General features: G+C 39.0%; 1 protein-coding gene and 1 pseudogene across 8 annotated transcripts in view; one reads left to right on the forward strand and one right to left on the reverse strand.

Annotated features, from left to right (window-relative positions):
* The window catches only part of FRYL (FRY like transcription coactivator), a 259,892-nt gene that overhangs the window by 205,075 nt on the left and 38,736 nt on the right, over positions 1-16,081 (reverse strand). The gene's annotated exons all lie outside the window — the stretch shown is intronic.
* Positions 1,932-3,226, forward strand: LOC123840574 (mitochondrial fission regulator 1-like; annotated as a pseudogene).

Here is a 16,081-nt window from a genome sequence, read left to right on the forward strand (position 1 = left end):
GGGATCATGACCTGAGCTGAAGGCAGACACTTAACAACTGAGCCACCCAGGCATCCCAAGAATAATGTATTTAAATGAGCAATTCCAAATTTCCAGTTCTGGTTAACATTTCTCACCTTTTCCTGGATTTCTAAATTTAAACTACTACTAACCAAAATTAAACATACCTTGAAAAAGCTTCATGGAGAAGGACTTGAAATGTCCCTTGAAAGAAATAAAAGAAATAGAGAATTTGCATTGGCATAAGAGAAAGAAATAAGAATGGGTATGATGGGGGTGGTACAAGATACAGGATGGGATTAGCTTCTCTCGAGGTCTTTCATTAAAGAATTGTTAGAGATAACATCCAACGATATCATTGCACCAGTTAATGAGGAGTCTCCACAAGCGACAGGGAGACATGCACTTAATAATGACTAATGGTCAACCCTTAGCTCCCTGGACCTGCACTAAGTGGTACCTTCACACACACCACCACCACCATCCAGGAGCTTACAGACCAGTCAGAAGAGAGAGGTGCACGATGACCAGTTTCAGGTGCTTTGACAAAAGTTACCTAAATACATTCAAGCTACGATCAGGTACAAACAAAGGAGACAATCATCAGTTTAAGTGGAAGAGGGGACAGGAAAGACCTCTCCGAGTAAGTGGGTCTCACCAGTGGCCAGAGACTCACTGTATCGACAACCTACAACTCTATGAGCAGCTTTTGGCCTCTTTTTGAGGAGCTGGCTAGCTGTTGATTAAAAAACAAAAACAAAAAACCAACCATTTAAGTAACCTGTTAAGGCTCAAAAAAACATGACTGTAGGCCTGTGAGCCAGAACTTCCCTGTGTGACAAGCTCCGAAGCTGGGTGCTATCCCATACCATCCTAGTTACACAATGGTGCCTGGCTTTATCCCAGAAATGGTTATCTTGGGGATGCCTCCTCCCCATGTTGATGAAAGGAAGTATTGTGTAGGGTAAGGTTTACACTGATTGACAGGTCCTCTCGCTCTAGAAATTTATAAAAGATAATAAGTAATTTATTCAGATCAAAATCCTCTGTATGGAAAATAACACATTTCAAAGTTAGTAACAAAACAACATTCCAAATGAGTTTGGTCACCATGGATGACCATATAGAACATGCCACAAAGCTTAATCCTTCACATTCCAGTACATCCAGTAACTCTAAAAGGATTGCACACAAAAGTCCAAAAACCCCACCCTACTCTACCAATAGGCTTTATTCTTCACAGCGGTTAAGTCAGTCTAAACAAATTACAAATATAGGAGGGTAGAATTCAGAATTGGTTCACTGTACCCAAAGAAATGGTGCCCTAGAAATCCAAATTAATTAAGTAGCCAATAAGAATAACAATAACAACCACTAATTACTGAGGGCCTACTGTGCATAAGGAACTAGGTTAGGTGCTTTACACACATCACTTCATTTTAATCCAAACAAACCTATAATTTCTGTAAATGTTCAACTTTGCAGCTATGGAAACTGACAAAGCTACTAAATGAACTAAGAATACTGCTCATCTGGATTCTTTTATCTTTTAAAAGAATAAGCAGAATAAGCCGTTATATGGAGTTCTATGCAATAAAGTTCTCAACCTATAATGTAATTATGATTTCAATGTTTTTATATTGATTCTGAACCTCAGAACAAAAGCTAGAGACCTCTCAAAAAAAGATTTAAGCATAGTTAGGTAAACTGTGTGTTAATTATTTCATAAAGAATAAATCTGCCTTATCGAAAGTAAAAAAATGGGAGGGGGGGTGGAAGCCTGCTGTGGTAGGAGCAGCCATTAGGAAGAGAAATCTGGTGTTCCTTAAGATGGCCTGATATAAAGGAGTCATGCTTCTAGCCAACCCATGCTCCCAGAGCTGCCCTGTAGCTGCCTTGTTCTTCAAGTGCAGGAACCATTTGAAATATCAGGAATGGAAGCCAATGTGACCATCCCAATCTGGCAAGACAAGCTACATGGGGCTACTTGCAGTTTAGTGAGAAGAACTGGGACCAAGCTGTCCCTGAAAGCCATGTCCCTGGGCACCCTTTGAGACCCTGCCCAACATGTCCAACCTATGTCCTACTCTGGAGGACATCGCCTGGATAGCTCAGATGAAGAGGAGACATATGCCCGGGTCAGGAGTGACACACAGCCCCTGAGGCATACCTGGAAGCCGAGCCCTCAGACTGTCATGCAGCGCAATGCCTCAGTGCTCAACCTGCAGGGGTCCGAGGAGAGGTTCCTGACCTTGAAGAAGCCAGCCCTGCCAGTGCCCTAAGCCACACCACAGAACTGCAAGATGAGCTGAGCCACCTGCACAGCCAGATTGCTAAGACAGTGGCAGCTGATACAGCTTTGGGTTCATTAACAACAGATGTCTTATCTCCAGGAAGTTTAAATTTCTCTTCTCCCTTACCTTGTTTTAGGATCTTCAACCCACTGTACAACTTCCCTTGTCATTAGTGACATCCCCAAGGAGACCAAGGTAGAGGTCCCTGAGCTTCCATCAGTCCCCCTGCTTTGTTCTGCCAGCCCTTAATGTTGCAAACCAGAACACAAGGCTCCCTGCGGCTCCTCTGAAGAGGATGACTGTGTCTCTCTGTCCAAGGCCAGCAGCTTTGCAGATATGATGGGGATCCTGAAGGACTTTCACCAGATGGAACAGAGCCAAGATCTAGCTCTTATAAAAACCTCAGGAAAAAAAAAAAAAACCCTTAAGACAATAGAGGTAAGTAATCTACCTGATAAAGAGTTCCAAGTAATGGTCATAAAGATGCTCACCAAACTGGGGAGAAGAATGGATGAACACAGAACTCCAACAAAGAGATGGAAAATATAGGAAGTACTAAACAGAAGTCCTAGAGTTGATGAACACTGTAACTGAAGTGAAAAATACAAGAGAGAGGTTCACCAGCACATTAGATGAAGCAGAAGAAAGGATAAGTAAACTCAAGGACAAGGCAGTAGAACTCCCCCAATCAGAGGAGCAAGTAGAAAAAAAAGAATGGAAAAAAAAAAGTGAAGATAGCTTAAGGGACCTATGGGACATCATCAAATTGACTAACATTCTCATTACAGGGCTCCCAGAAGAAAAGAAAAAAAGGGACAGAAATCTCATTTGAAAAAAGAATGGCTGAAAACCTCCCTAACCTGGGGACAGAAACAGACATCCAGATCCAGGAGGCCCAGAGAGTTCCAAATAAGAAGCCAAAGAGACCCTAAAAACAGCAAGAGAAAAATAACTTGTTTTGTAAAAGGGAACTCCTATAAGACTATCAATACATTTTTCAGCAGACAGTTTGCAGGCCAAAAGAGAGTGACATAATAAATTCAAAATGCTAAAAAGAAGAAAACTTCCAATCAAGCAAAGTTACCATTCAGAATTGGAGAGAGATTTCCAGATGAGCAAAAGCCGAAGGTGTTTATCACCACTAAATCAGCCTTACAAGAAACGTCAAAATGACCTCTTTAAGCTGAAAAGAAAGAGCACTGATCAGTAAAGGAACACATATCAAAGAGTAAATCTCACTGGAAAGATAAATAAAAAATAATAGATTCATCACCTATTATTAACCTTAAAAAGACAAAAGTAGTGAAAATAACTATGAGTACAATAATTAATTAAGGAATACACAAGATAAAAAGATGTAGGTTCTTTCAGCGCATGACCACCCACTGCCACGGACTGCTTTCTGCTGCTTTGGTGCCTCGTCCAGAGCCAGGGCCTGAGGCTTGGCCTCCTACGGGGTGCAAAGCACCCGGTTTCCAGATGCCTATGGGAAGGAGCTCTTTGACAAGGCCAACAAACACCACTTCTTACACAGCCTGGCCCTGTTGGGGGTGCCCCATTTACTGCTAGCCTCTGGAACCACCTTATTCGGCACCAGCTTTTACTACCAGGCTCTGAGTGGAGATCCCAGTGCCCAGACTTTGGCCCCTGTGGGAGGGAGCCTGCTAATCTTGGGCTGGCTTACCTTGGCTCTTTGAGCTTCCTTGCATTTAATCTCTGGGTACTTTTTTGAGAGTTGGAGAAGGGAGAAGATTAAAAGAGAAAGAAAAAAAAAAAGATGTAAAACGTGACATCAAAAACGGGGGGGAGGAGTAAAAATGTTGAGCAAATGCGATCAAACTTAAGTTGGCAACTATTTTATCAACTTAAAATAGACTATTATAGATATAAGTTGTTACAGTTAAGGCTAACCTTAACTACAAAACAAAACATACAGTAAATATACAAAACATAAAGAAAAAGGAATATAAGCATACCACTAAAGAATGTCATCAAACCACAAAGCGAGCAAGAAAAGAAAGGAACAGAGAGGAACTAAAAACAGCCAAAAAACAATGAACAAAATGGCAATAAGTACGTACCTATCAACAACTATACTTTAAATATAAATGGACTAAATACTACAATCAAAAGACATAGAGGCTAAATGGATTAAAAAACAAAACCTATATGCTGCCCACTAGAGACTTCCTTAGATGTAAGAACACATACAGACACTAAAAGTGAAGGGATAGAAGAAGATATTCCAGGGGAACTAGGGTGGTTAAGCATCCGACTATTGATTTCTGTTCAGGTCATGATCTCAGGGTCCTGGGATCAAGCCCCACATTGGGTTCAGAGCTGGGCATGGAGCCTGCTTAAGATTCTCTCTTTCCCTCTCCCTCTCTCACTGCCCCTCCCCTCTTCCCCACACACAAGCACACACTCTCTCAAAAAAAAAAAAGAAAAAAAAGGTATTCCATATAAATGGAAACTAAAAGAAAGCTGGGGTAGCCATACTTATATCAGAAAAACAGACTTCAAAACAAAGATTGGAAGAAGAGAAGAAGAGACAAAGGGCATTATATGATAAAGGGGTCAATCCAACAGGAGGATATAACATTTGTAAATACTTATGAACCTAATATAGGAGCATCCAAATATATAAAGCAAACATTAACAAATATGAATGGAGAAATAGCCATACTATAATAGCTTGAATACCCCACTTCCATCAATGGATAGATTATCCACAGATAATAAGAAAACATCAACCTTAAATGACATGTTAGACCAGACAGACTTAACAGGTGTGTGTGTGTGTGTGTATAATATATACATACAGAACATCCCATCCCAAAGCAACAGAATATACATTCTCAAGTGCACATGGAACATCCTCTAGAATAGATCATATGGTAAGCCACAAAGCAAGTCTGAATAAAGAGGACTGAAATCGAATCAAGCATCTCTTCTAACCACAGTGAAATGAAACTAGAAATCAATTTTTTTTTTTAAAGTTTAAAAAAGAGGGAGAAAGGAGAATTATATTATGGCCAACAAATCACAGAGATTTGTTGCTTATTTTAAGACTAAATTCAATCTTCTTCTGTTCATGTCTTACTATTAATTTAAAAGTCCTAGAACAACTTTATAAAGGAAAGTGACATTCCTCTGTTTTAGCCAGAGTTCTTAAAATAATCTTTAACCTAAAATGTTTCCCAAAGATGGGTGCTCAATTTAAACACTGGTGGTAATTCAATCAGCTGCAAAATTCAGTTAGCAGTCTCTACATTTATAGGGAAAACCTGACAAAGTATACAAGTATCAATTGCCACAGCTGTGGTTTAAAATGAAACTTTCCCCCACTCCACTTAACTCATCCTTTTTCTCCTAGCCCCTGCTATGCCCCTTTTCGTTTATTCCTGTTTTATGTTGAGACAGTACTTGGTCCCTGGCTCAGTTTAGTGGAGAGTTCAGGGTCATCAGAATAATACCCCTGGAATGCTGCCTCTGAATCAACTTCTCAATTTAGATTATGCTCCTCTTCCTAAGAATCTTGATATACATCCAAATCATAATAAGGCTAGATGTAAATACTAACTGGAAGATTTATTATAATAAAGCAAAAAAGAAAAGAAAAAAATTTTAAGCTTTCTAAAAACCTAATACCATGTACAGTGTAATAAATAAAAATAGACATAATTATACTACCTTTGCTGAGCCTGACGGTTTATCAAGTGAGGTAATGAAGGACACAAACAGTGAATAAGACAGATCTATGACCTTATGGAATCTGAGATTCATCCAGTTCTAGGACCATCCCTCCTCAACTGTCCTACAAGGAGAGTGTTGTAGAAAGTTCCAATATGGCACAAATGGGACTCATTACAAAATAACAATGCTTATCTTTTAATAGATTGGGCTTCTGGATTAAGGTTGTGATTGTACTGGAAGCCGGAATTCTCATGGAGGATTGGAAAGGAGAGAGGAAACAGAAGTGGAGAGTGCAAAGCAAGGAACTGAGTCACTCTCCCACCTCACCAGGTTTTTCACCCTCGCTACTAGTTACATAAATCCTATGTGGAATGCAATATTTCACTTATGACAATTTTATTACTTAAGCTTTTCATAAACCTGTCAAACCATGAGCTACATGAAACATTTTTGTTTTATAGATTCTCGGTTTTAAAAATAAAAACTTTCATCACTCCAAACTAAATGCAATATGAGTGAAGATCACACTACCAAATGATGATTTGATTCTTACCTATAACCACCTGCCCCAGTTAAGGTTTCAAAGTAATTTTTTTAAAAAAACCATACTGCAGAAACTAAGACTTAATGTCCCAATTTCATCTTAAGGAAGCTCACTAAAAATTTCCATGAAGATATTTTTACCTTAAAATAATACAACCCAAACACTTCTCTTTAGTTACTATTGCTACAACAACAAAAATGTGAAACGTCACTTTAGGAAATTTACTTTTAAAATAGGTTTAAAAGGTTTAGTCCCCCACTGCATTTCCAATGATAAAAAGAAATCCCATTCAGGATGGAATTATTAAAATTATTATCATCTCCCAATCATTTTATTGCATCAATACGTAAGAAAACAAAAAAGTCATTTATTTCAAGAGGTGATCCAAAAAGACTAAAACTTACATTAATATCAGAAAAGTGCCATGTGAAACAAATCTATATAAACCCCATTTCCATTATAATTACAGAGAAATGACCTCAGATGAGAAGGCAGCAGTGGATGTAGTACAGTTACACAATACTGAAGCTACACTAACAGACAAAGTGACTTAACCTCATTTATAGGAGAAAAGGGAGAGAGGGAGAGGAAAGAAGAAAGAAGACCTGTAAGAATAAAAAAAAAAAAAAAGATGGAACACAAAAAATCATTTTTGCAAGTTTGCAAGCAGTAAATGAGAGTACTCTTCCCAAAAGAAACATGCTGGCCTGCCCTGATATATATAAACAAAATCACATATGAGAATCAAATATACTAGTATTTGTCAACATGCAGACTACTGCATTCAACCTAGCAAGACACCTGATTAAAAAATGAGCCAAGTGGAAGATTAGTCCACAAGATACCTCGGGTAAAAGAAGAGATTTAGATATACTAAATCTACAGTCATGATTTTATTGGCCATTCTCCACCACCACGGAAATCAAATACTGAATGCTCTAAATATGCCATTTCCCTCCCTCCCCACCGGAAGTCATAAGAGCTCTCTGATATTGCCATATAAACATATTTTCGTCAAACTAGTATAGACAGTTTAAGTATTACTTGCTGTTCACTGAATTGTAAAGACCATTTCAAAAGGGAAGTAAGAGTTTCCTATACCTGAAGGTTTAATACGAGATGTTTTTTAAATTGTATTTGAGACTTGTCTCTTTTACAAGAGATTCTGATAAGTGATCTACCACACTGAATGCTCCCTAATTTCATACAATTCAACAAATGTCTATTGAGTTATCAGTTACAAAAATAAAAAATACATGCTTCTTTGCACTCCAAATAAATACATGAATATTTCTGATACAACAGACACTGTGACAAATTTTAGAATTGACACATCAAAAAGGGAAATAGAGTATGTCGGTTAAAAGTCAACCTGACTGGGGTGCCTGGGTGGCTCAGATGGTTAAGTGTCTGCCTTCGGCTCAGGTCATGATCCCAGGGTCCTGGGATCGAGCCCCACATCAGGCTCCTGGCTCAGCGTGGAGCCCGCTTCTTCCTCTCCCTCTGCCTCTCCCCCTGCTCATGCTCTCTCTCTCTCTATCTCTGTGTCTGAAATGAATAAATAAAATCTTTTAAAAAAAAAAAGTCAACCTGACTGAGGAGATTTAAGGAGGACTGGGGAATAGTTAGGATCTGAGGAGAGCCTTTAGGGAAAAGAGAGAGAAGATAGGGTTCCAGAAGCAGAGATGTCATGACAGAAGATGAGCATGAGCTAAAGAAAAGAGGTAGAAACATATCAGTTTGGTTGTCTAAAGGAAAGCAGTCTCACTTGGAAGCTTAAAGAAAATGATAGAGCCTCCAATTTCAGGTGGGCTTTCATTTTTCCACAATGAGGGAGTGTATTAGTCAGGGTTCAGAGACTACAGAGAAACAGAACCAATAGGATATATAGAGAGATATATAAGAGATTTGCTGTGGGAATTAGCTCAAGTGATTATGGAGAAGTCCCATGATGTGCCATCTGCAAACTGGAGAACCATGAAAGCCAGTGGTGTAATTCAGTAGGAGTTCCACGAGGAATTGAGACCCAGAGAGGTCAATGATATAACTCTCATAACTCTCATCTGAGGCCAAAGGTCAGGGGGCGGTCAGGAGGGCAGGGGGTTGCTCTGTGTGTAAGTCCCAGACTCCAAAGGCCCAAGAACCTAAAGCTCAAATGTCTGAGGGCAGCAGAAGATGGAATTCCCAGCATAAGGAGCTCGAACAAATTCACCCTTTCTCTGCTTTTTTGTTCTGTTTGGATCCTGGGAGGACTGGTGATGCCCACCCACAGCGGTGAGGGTGGATCTTCTTTACTTAGTCTACTGACTTAAATGCTAATCTCTTCTGGAAACACCCTCACAGACACACCCAGAAATCCTGTTTACCAGCTCTCTGGGCATCCTTTAGGCCAGTCAAGTTGACACAGAAAATTAACCAACACAGGGAGCTGCCACAAGTTTTTGAGAAAGGAAGTGACATGAACAGACCTGTGATTTCTAAAAGTTACCTTCTGAAGCAGATAGGAAGAAAGACTGAAAGAGCAGGACCAGTTTGTAAAAACCTACTGGAGTAGTCAAGAGAGAACTTCCCGAACAAAGCCTGTGGAAGGCATGGACAAAGCACTGAAGTAGAACTCAAAGAATTTCACTTTGAGAGACCAACACTCTTCACAAATACTACTACAGCCTCCTCACCAACTTGCAAGATCCCTTCCCAAGCATTCCCCCACCCCAGCCAGAGTGATTGTTTTACAAAGTAAACCATATTGCATCTCAAGGCCCTCCACTCCTCCTCCCTCCATGCCAGTCAAGCGGGCCTTTTCATTTTCTAGAAGTTCAACTTCTTCCCTGCCTCAGGACCCTCATGCACTGCTTCCTATATCTGGAAACTGGCACCTCAGTGTTTTCCACCAGGTGAACCCTAACTGGCCTTCCAATCTCAGTTTAAATGTCTCTCTCTCAAAGAAGCTACCCTCCTAACCCCTCCAATCTAGTCACATGCCCCAACCTTTAAATTCTCTCTTGAAATATGAACCACAAATGTAGACACGGGTTTGTGTTTATATTTGATTAACACCCCCCCCTCCCCCGACTATTCCCTGAGAGGCAGGACTATGACTATTTGTTCCCTAGTGTCTGTACCCATAGTTGGCACCTGGCAGGGGCTTAATGAACACCTGCTCAATGATAAATACACCAGAAAAGATCACTTCAGGTGCTCTGCTGGGAAAATGATAATGCCATTACCTAATAAAGGGAACACAGGAACATCAAGTTTGGGGATAAAGTGGAATTCTATCTAGGGAATGTTGAGTTGAAGGGATTAGGTCTGAGCTGTACATGTGGAATCACCAAACAGTGAAGAATAAATGTAACATTGGAAAAGGAGAAGCAAAATAAAGCAAGCAGATCAGAAGAACTTCTATCTAACTGCCAGGAAGAAGAAAACAGACAAAAAGACGGATATTCCTGGGCGCCTGGGTGGCTCAGTCAGTTAAGCGACTGCCTTCGGCTCAGGTCATGATCCTGGAGTCCCTGGATCGAGTCCCACATCGGGCTCCCTGCTCAGCAGGGAGTCTGCTTCTCCCTCTGACCCTCTTCCCTCTCATGCTATCTCTCATTCTCTCTCACTCAAATAAATAAATAAAATTAAAAAAAAATAGATATTCCTAATATGTAAAAGGCTTATAAAGTAGAAAATATCAACAAACCTAGAGAAAATGAGGCTAAAAAAAAAAAAAAAGACAGTTAACAGAAAAAGAAAAGCACATGTGCCCTAACCATATTAAAATATATTCAGCCCAATATGTACCTCAATGTAAATTTGGTGTAATATTATCTTTAAAAATTCATTAACTTAAGTGTCTAAAGATAAAGAAATTTTAAAAGTTAAAAAAAGATATTCAGGGGCGCCTGGGTGGCTCAGTTGGTTAATGTCTGCCTTTGGCTCAGGTCATGATCCCAGGGTCCTGGGATCGAGCCCCGCATCAGGCTCCCTGCTCAGCGGGAAGCGTGCTTTTCCCTCTCCCTCTCCCTCTGCTGCCCCCGCTTCTTGTGCTCTCTTGTGCTGTCAAATAAATAATACCTTAAAAAAAAAAAAAAAAAGATACTCAATTTCACTCATAAGGAGATGGAAATTAACAACAAGGCTATTCCATTCAGCAAAAAAACAAAAATTTGACAACACACTCGGATGCCAAAGTTACGTATAGACAAATAGGCACTCTCACACATTACTGATGGGAACAGAGAGAGAGAGAGACATGAGGATAAACCCGGCAATATCTAGTAAGACTGCATACTCATTTACCCCTTGACCCTGCAATTCCACATCTAGGAATCTGTCCCAAATATACAATGGCAAAATATAAAAAGACATGTATATGCACAAGGCCATTTATAGCAGTACTATGAACAAGAAATTAGAAACAATTCAAATGCCCACCAATTAGGAACTGGCTAAATGAACTATGGTCTATTCACTCAATGAAGCTATAAAAGGAATAAGTAATTTACTACTAAGAAGGGATCTCCAGGAGCTATTAAGTGAAAAAAGTAAGGCATACAGCATTCTATGTGAGAAAGGAAGAATATTAATATATATTGTGCTTATATTTAAAAAAAAAAAACAGAATGGAAGAACAAGTTTTTAGAATGCAAGTACTTAGAAGGGAAAATAGAGAAACCAGAGATGGAAATCGGACTCCTTTGAATAAATCTTGTTTTGCAGATTTGACTTTGGAAACATGAAGCTGTTATACAGGATTATAAAACAAAATTACATTTTAGAACAATTACTAAGTATCAAAATTAAAATATATAAACTTAAATGTATATCCAGTTGGTGGCATAGCTGTACCGAGAACAATTATTAAGACCCATTTAAACAGTATGGTAGGCAACCTCTGAGAGGGGACCCAAGACCCCCACACTTCCTGGTATTCACACCCTTAGGTAATTACCTCCTCTTTAGTAGGTACTGTATTTAGAGACTTGTTTCTAAGAATAGAATGCAGCAGAACACCCATGTTCACAGCAGCATTTATTCACAATAGCCAAAAGGAGGAAACAAATGTCCATCAATAAATGCATGGATAAATAAAACACAGTATATACATACAATGGAATATTATTCAGCCTAAAAGAAGGAATGAAATTCTGACACGTGCACACAGATGAAACCTTGAAGACATTCTGCTAAGGTGAAATAAGTCACAAAAGGACCAATACCATATGATGCTAATTACAAAGGACCCAGAGTAGTCAAATTCAGAGACAGAAAGTAGAATAGTGGTTGCCAGGGGCTGAGGCAAAAGGGAGATGGGGAGTTAATAATACTTAATGGGTCTAGAGTTGTGGTTTGGAAAGACAGAAAAAGTTCTGGAGATGGATGGTGGTGGTGATTATACAACAATGTGCATGTACTTAATGCAAATGAACTATACACTCAAAAATGGTTAACATGGTATATTTCATGTTATATATTCTGTATATATATTTTTTTAACACAACACATTTTTTTTTTAAAAGAATGCAGAATATGTGATGGGCTGTCACTCTAAGAACAGGTTTTGAAAAGGCCATGGCTTCCATTTTGGACATCCTTTCTCCTTTGTTCCAACCTAACAACCAGCTGCTGCCCTGTTATTAAGTGCCCTGGGGAGAAGCCCAAGGAACTCGTTTCTGGCCAACAGCTAGAAAGGATTTGAGACCTGCCAATAATGACCTGACTGTGCTTGAAAGCACCCCCAAGGGCTCCTTTGTGCCCCCTCCAACTGAGTCTTGGGATGAATGCAGCCCCAGCTGACACTGAGATTGCAGCTTTATGAGAGACCCTGAGCTAGAGGCACCGAGTTATGCTGCACCCTACAGAAAATGACCCACAGCAACTGAGATAAGGTTTGCTGTGCTAAGCCACTAAGTTTTGGGGTGATTTGTTACACAGCAATAGATAACTAATACACACAGTACTTTGACTAAACATTCCTAAGGGAATGTGCCCCATATCAAAAAAGAATTACAAATTCCATTGCTGGGTACATATCCAAGAAAAAAAGCACCTATATCCACCAAAAGACATGTACAAGAATGTTCACAGCAACTTTATTCATAATTATCCCAAACTAAAAGCAACTCAAATATCCACAACTGGAGAACAGATAGATTGTGGCATTTCACACAAATGGAATACTACACAGCTATGAAAAAGACAAACTACTATTTCACACAACATTGGTAAATCTCACAGACAAAATGTTGAGCAAAAGAAGACAGAAAATTTTAACACTGGTACTGCTATTCTAAGACTTCTGTGTGTATAACATACAGAGGTACTCAAAATGAGGAATTATGAAATGTTCTAATGGTATTATTCCTGGTGTCACTGGGAACCAGGATTCCTAGCTGAGAAAGATAGATATAAAATAAAAAAAGATTGAGCAAAACTCTTATAGAGCTGAAACAGAATTGGAAGTATCAGTATGAACTCATGAGGTTCTCTATCTTAAAAAAAAAATTCTCCCCTAATTTTGACTACTGAAAATACCTAGAAACAATGATCAATCCATTAGAAATGAGAACCCCTAGAGCCCAGAGTATAGTCTTAAAATCCTATTCCCCAGTAAAGGAATCGGGGTCCCTCGGGTCCAGGGATACCAGGCATAGGGAGGAAATGTACATGATGTACCTGGAACTCCTTGTCATACCAGATAATCAAGAAGCTATCAAAAACTACTAGAGCCATGTCAAAATAACTCAGTAAGCAACTTTAAAAGGCTCCGACTGACCAAAGTTTAAATAATTTAAGCATCAATAAAAATAATGCATTACGTTTAAATCTAAGAGTCCTTAATGAGTCTAGGGGAGAAGGGGCAACCCTAACTGATCACTACTGCAGAAGGCTGATATAAACAACTCATTGTTTTGAAACTGGTAAGCCAGGGGAAACTATCAAGCTTTTCCCCAACCTTTCCTATACAAACTATACAAGTAGGTAACAAATAGTATATGAGGAACAGTTTCTCTTTATAGACGATTTCACATGATAAATGAACAGTAAAGCTATAATACTACACATCACTATCTTGCAACCCCTAATTATTTAATAGACCTAAAGCAGGGAGTCCATCACCTGTTTTTGTAAATAAAGTTTTATTAAAACACAGCTACACTCATTCATTTACATTTTATCTATGGCTGCTTTCCCATTTCAAGGACAAAGTTGGTAGTTGCATCAGAGGAAACCAGATGGCCCACAGTGGGTAAAATACACACTATCAGGCCCCTTACAGCGAAAGTTTGCCATCCCCTGATCTGAAGCATTGAGCACAAATGTCAACTAATCAACATTAGAAGAGGGAGAACTAAAAGCTGTGTGCACCAGACACTTGCCAAAACACACAGACTTGCCAAAAGAAAGTGAACCTGAATCTGAGTAAGTCTCTAGATCCAAGTACCAACTAATAAGAAATACAAAGGACAGAGGAGTATGTTCAATCACTTCACAGGAATGTAATCAGGAGCATCCACATCTATGGGACAAAGACCCAATTTGTCAACAAATAAATTTTAAGTACAAGGACAACCTTAGGAGAAAAATTAAAATTGCAATGAAGGGAGGGCTTATCTAGATGCGGATTCAATCAAGTCAACTGCTTTAAAAATGTATAAAAGAATCAAAATTACCACCAACTGGATATTTTATTACATTGGGATTGTTGCTGTTTTTTAAAGGTGATAATGGTATTGTAGTTGTATTTTTTTTTTTTTTAAGATTTTATTTATTTGACAGAGAGAGAGACAGCGAGAGCAGGAACACAAGCAGGGGGAGTGGGAGAGGGAGAAGCAGGCCTCCTGGCAAGCAAGGAGCCCAATGCGGGGCTCGATGCCAGGACCCTGGGATCATGACCTGAGCCGAAGGCAAATGCTTAACGACTGAGCCACCCAGGCGCCCCTTGTAGTTGTATTTTTTAAAAGAAGATCTGCTACTTTAAGAATACATACTGAAATAAAATAAATTATATGATGTCTAGGATTTGCTTTAAAATGATACAGGAGTGGGAGAGAAGTCGGTGGGAGATAGACAAACAATTTGGCAATGATTTGATAATTATTAAACCTGAGTGATGAATACAAGGGGGTTCATTACAATAGTCTATTTTTATATAAATTTTAAATTTTCCATAATAAAAATTAAAAATAAAGCAAACATTTCTTATTCAGACACCAAAAAAAATCTGAAGTAAAAAGAAGAATAGGTCAGAAAAGTGTGTTAGATCACCCCAAAAAGCAACTGGACTGTGACAAGGTATGGATCTTTCAAAGGAATGATAAGAAGCCAACTTTGAAAAGAACCAGTTCAGGGATCAAGTAAATGATTGCTGAGTAGATCCAAACTTAGTCATGTGTCCTTTTCCAACTATATCAAGCATCTAGAACTAGGGAGGAAAGGATATATATGGCAAAGGAACTTAGGTTTGAGATTTGGTAAGGCAGTTACTCAGAATTTTTAAAAGGCAAGAGAATATAAGATGCAAGAATGATCATGGAGTTTGGGTAAGAGGAAAGCTAATGAGGCTAGGAAATAGCTCACTTGGTTAGAAAAACAAAAAAATGCCAAGAAACTGCAAGTCATAATAAAGACTAAGAACAGATTTGAGAAGTGGGATGTGACAGAGGGTAATGATCATGACAGGAAACTTTCCAAAACCTCAGAAACAGAAGTGTTCCAGGTGATGGTGAAGCCTAAGGTAAGAAGGGGTGGGGTGTGAGCAGTATGTAGAATTTTGGGGCTCCAGTCCCAGTGAACTAATGCTGGTTAACTAACTGGTTTCAACTACCTGCCAAAGAATCACACCCTTCTCCCAAGCTTATTTCAAAAGGTTATCTGTATGTGTAAGGGGCCCAGGACCGGAAGCTCTGGTCTAAGATGTAGTGATCCTGGAAAATTAGTAAGGTGAAAATGATGGAGGCTAGGCAGACAAAGAAGCATGATGAGAGCCACCAACATGATACAAGAGACAGAAAGGGAGTATCGGAGTCAAATAATGGAAAATTCCAGAGGTCAAGAGAAGAATTAAAATGTGGAGAGAAATAAAAGACATCAAAACAAAACGATTAATTGAAAAATGTTCGGTTAGTGGAAGCCTTATTGGAACTCCGTAATTCAAAGAATATAGTCTAAAAATCTATCAAAGGGGTTACAGAAGAAAGGTATCCTCAAAAAACCAACAATCTACCAATTTGTTCATTACAATCATAAAAGTGTTAGATGTATGAAAGCACCAAAACACCTTATAAATCATTTAGTTTAATTCACTCATTTCATAGATGAGAAAACTGAGCTCTACTAAGGCTAATTAACTTGCATTCAAAAACACAATGCAATTAATGATTAGAACTAGGGCTAAAACGTACCCCATTCTGCACTCAACCTCCCTACCTTGCATCCTCACCTAACACCATGGTTCCATTTGGTGACTTCTCTACAGTGCTAAATGTCATTATATATTTCCATGCATCAAGAGCAGGCATTTGGTAAATATTTGTTGACTAACACTCAAAATAAG

The sequence above is a fragment of the Mirounga angustirostris genome, unplaced genomic scaffold, assembly GCF_029215605.1.
Source record: "Mirounga angustirostris isolate CCGP_5_RB_7025 unplaced genomic scaffold, mMirAng1.0.hap1 SCAF_2, whole genome shotgun sequence".
Lineage (NCBI taxonomy): Eukaryota > Metazoa > Chordata > Mammalia > Carnivora > Phocidae > Mirounga > Mirounga angustirostris.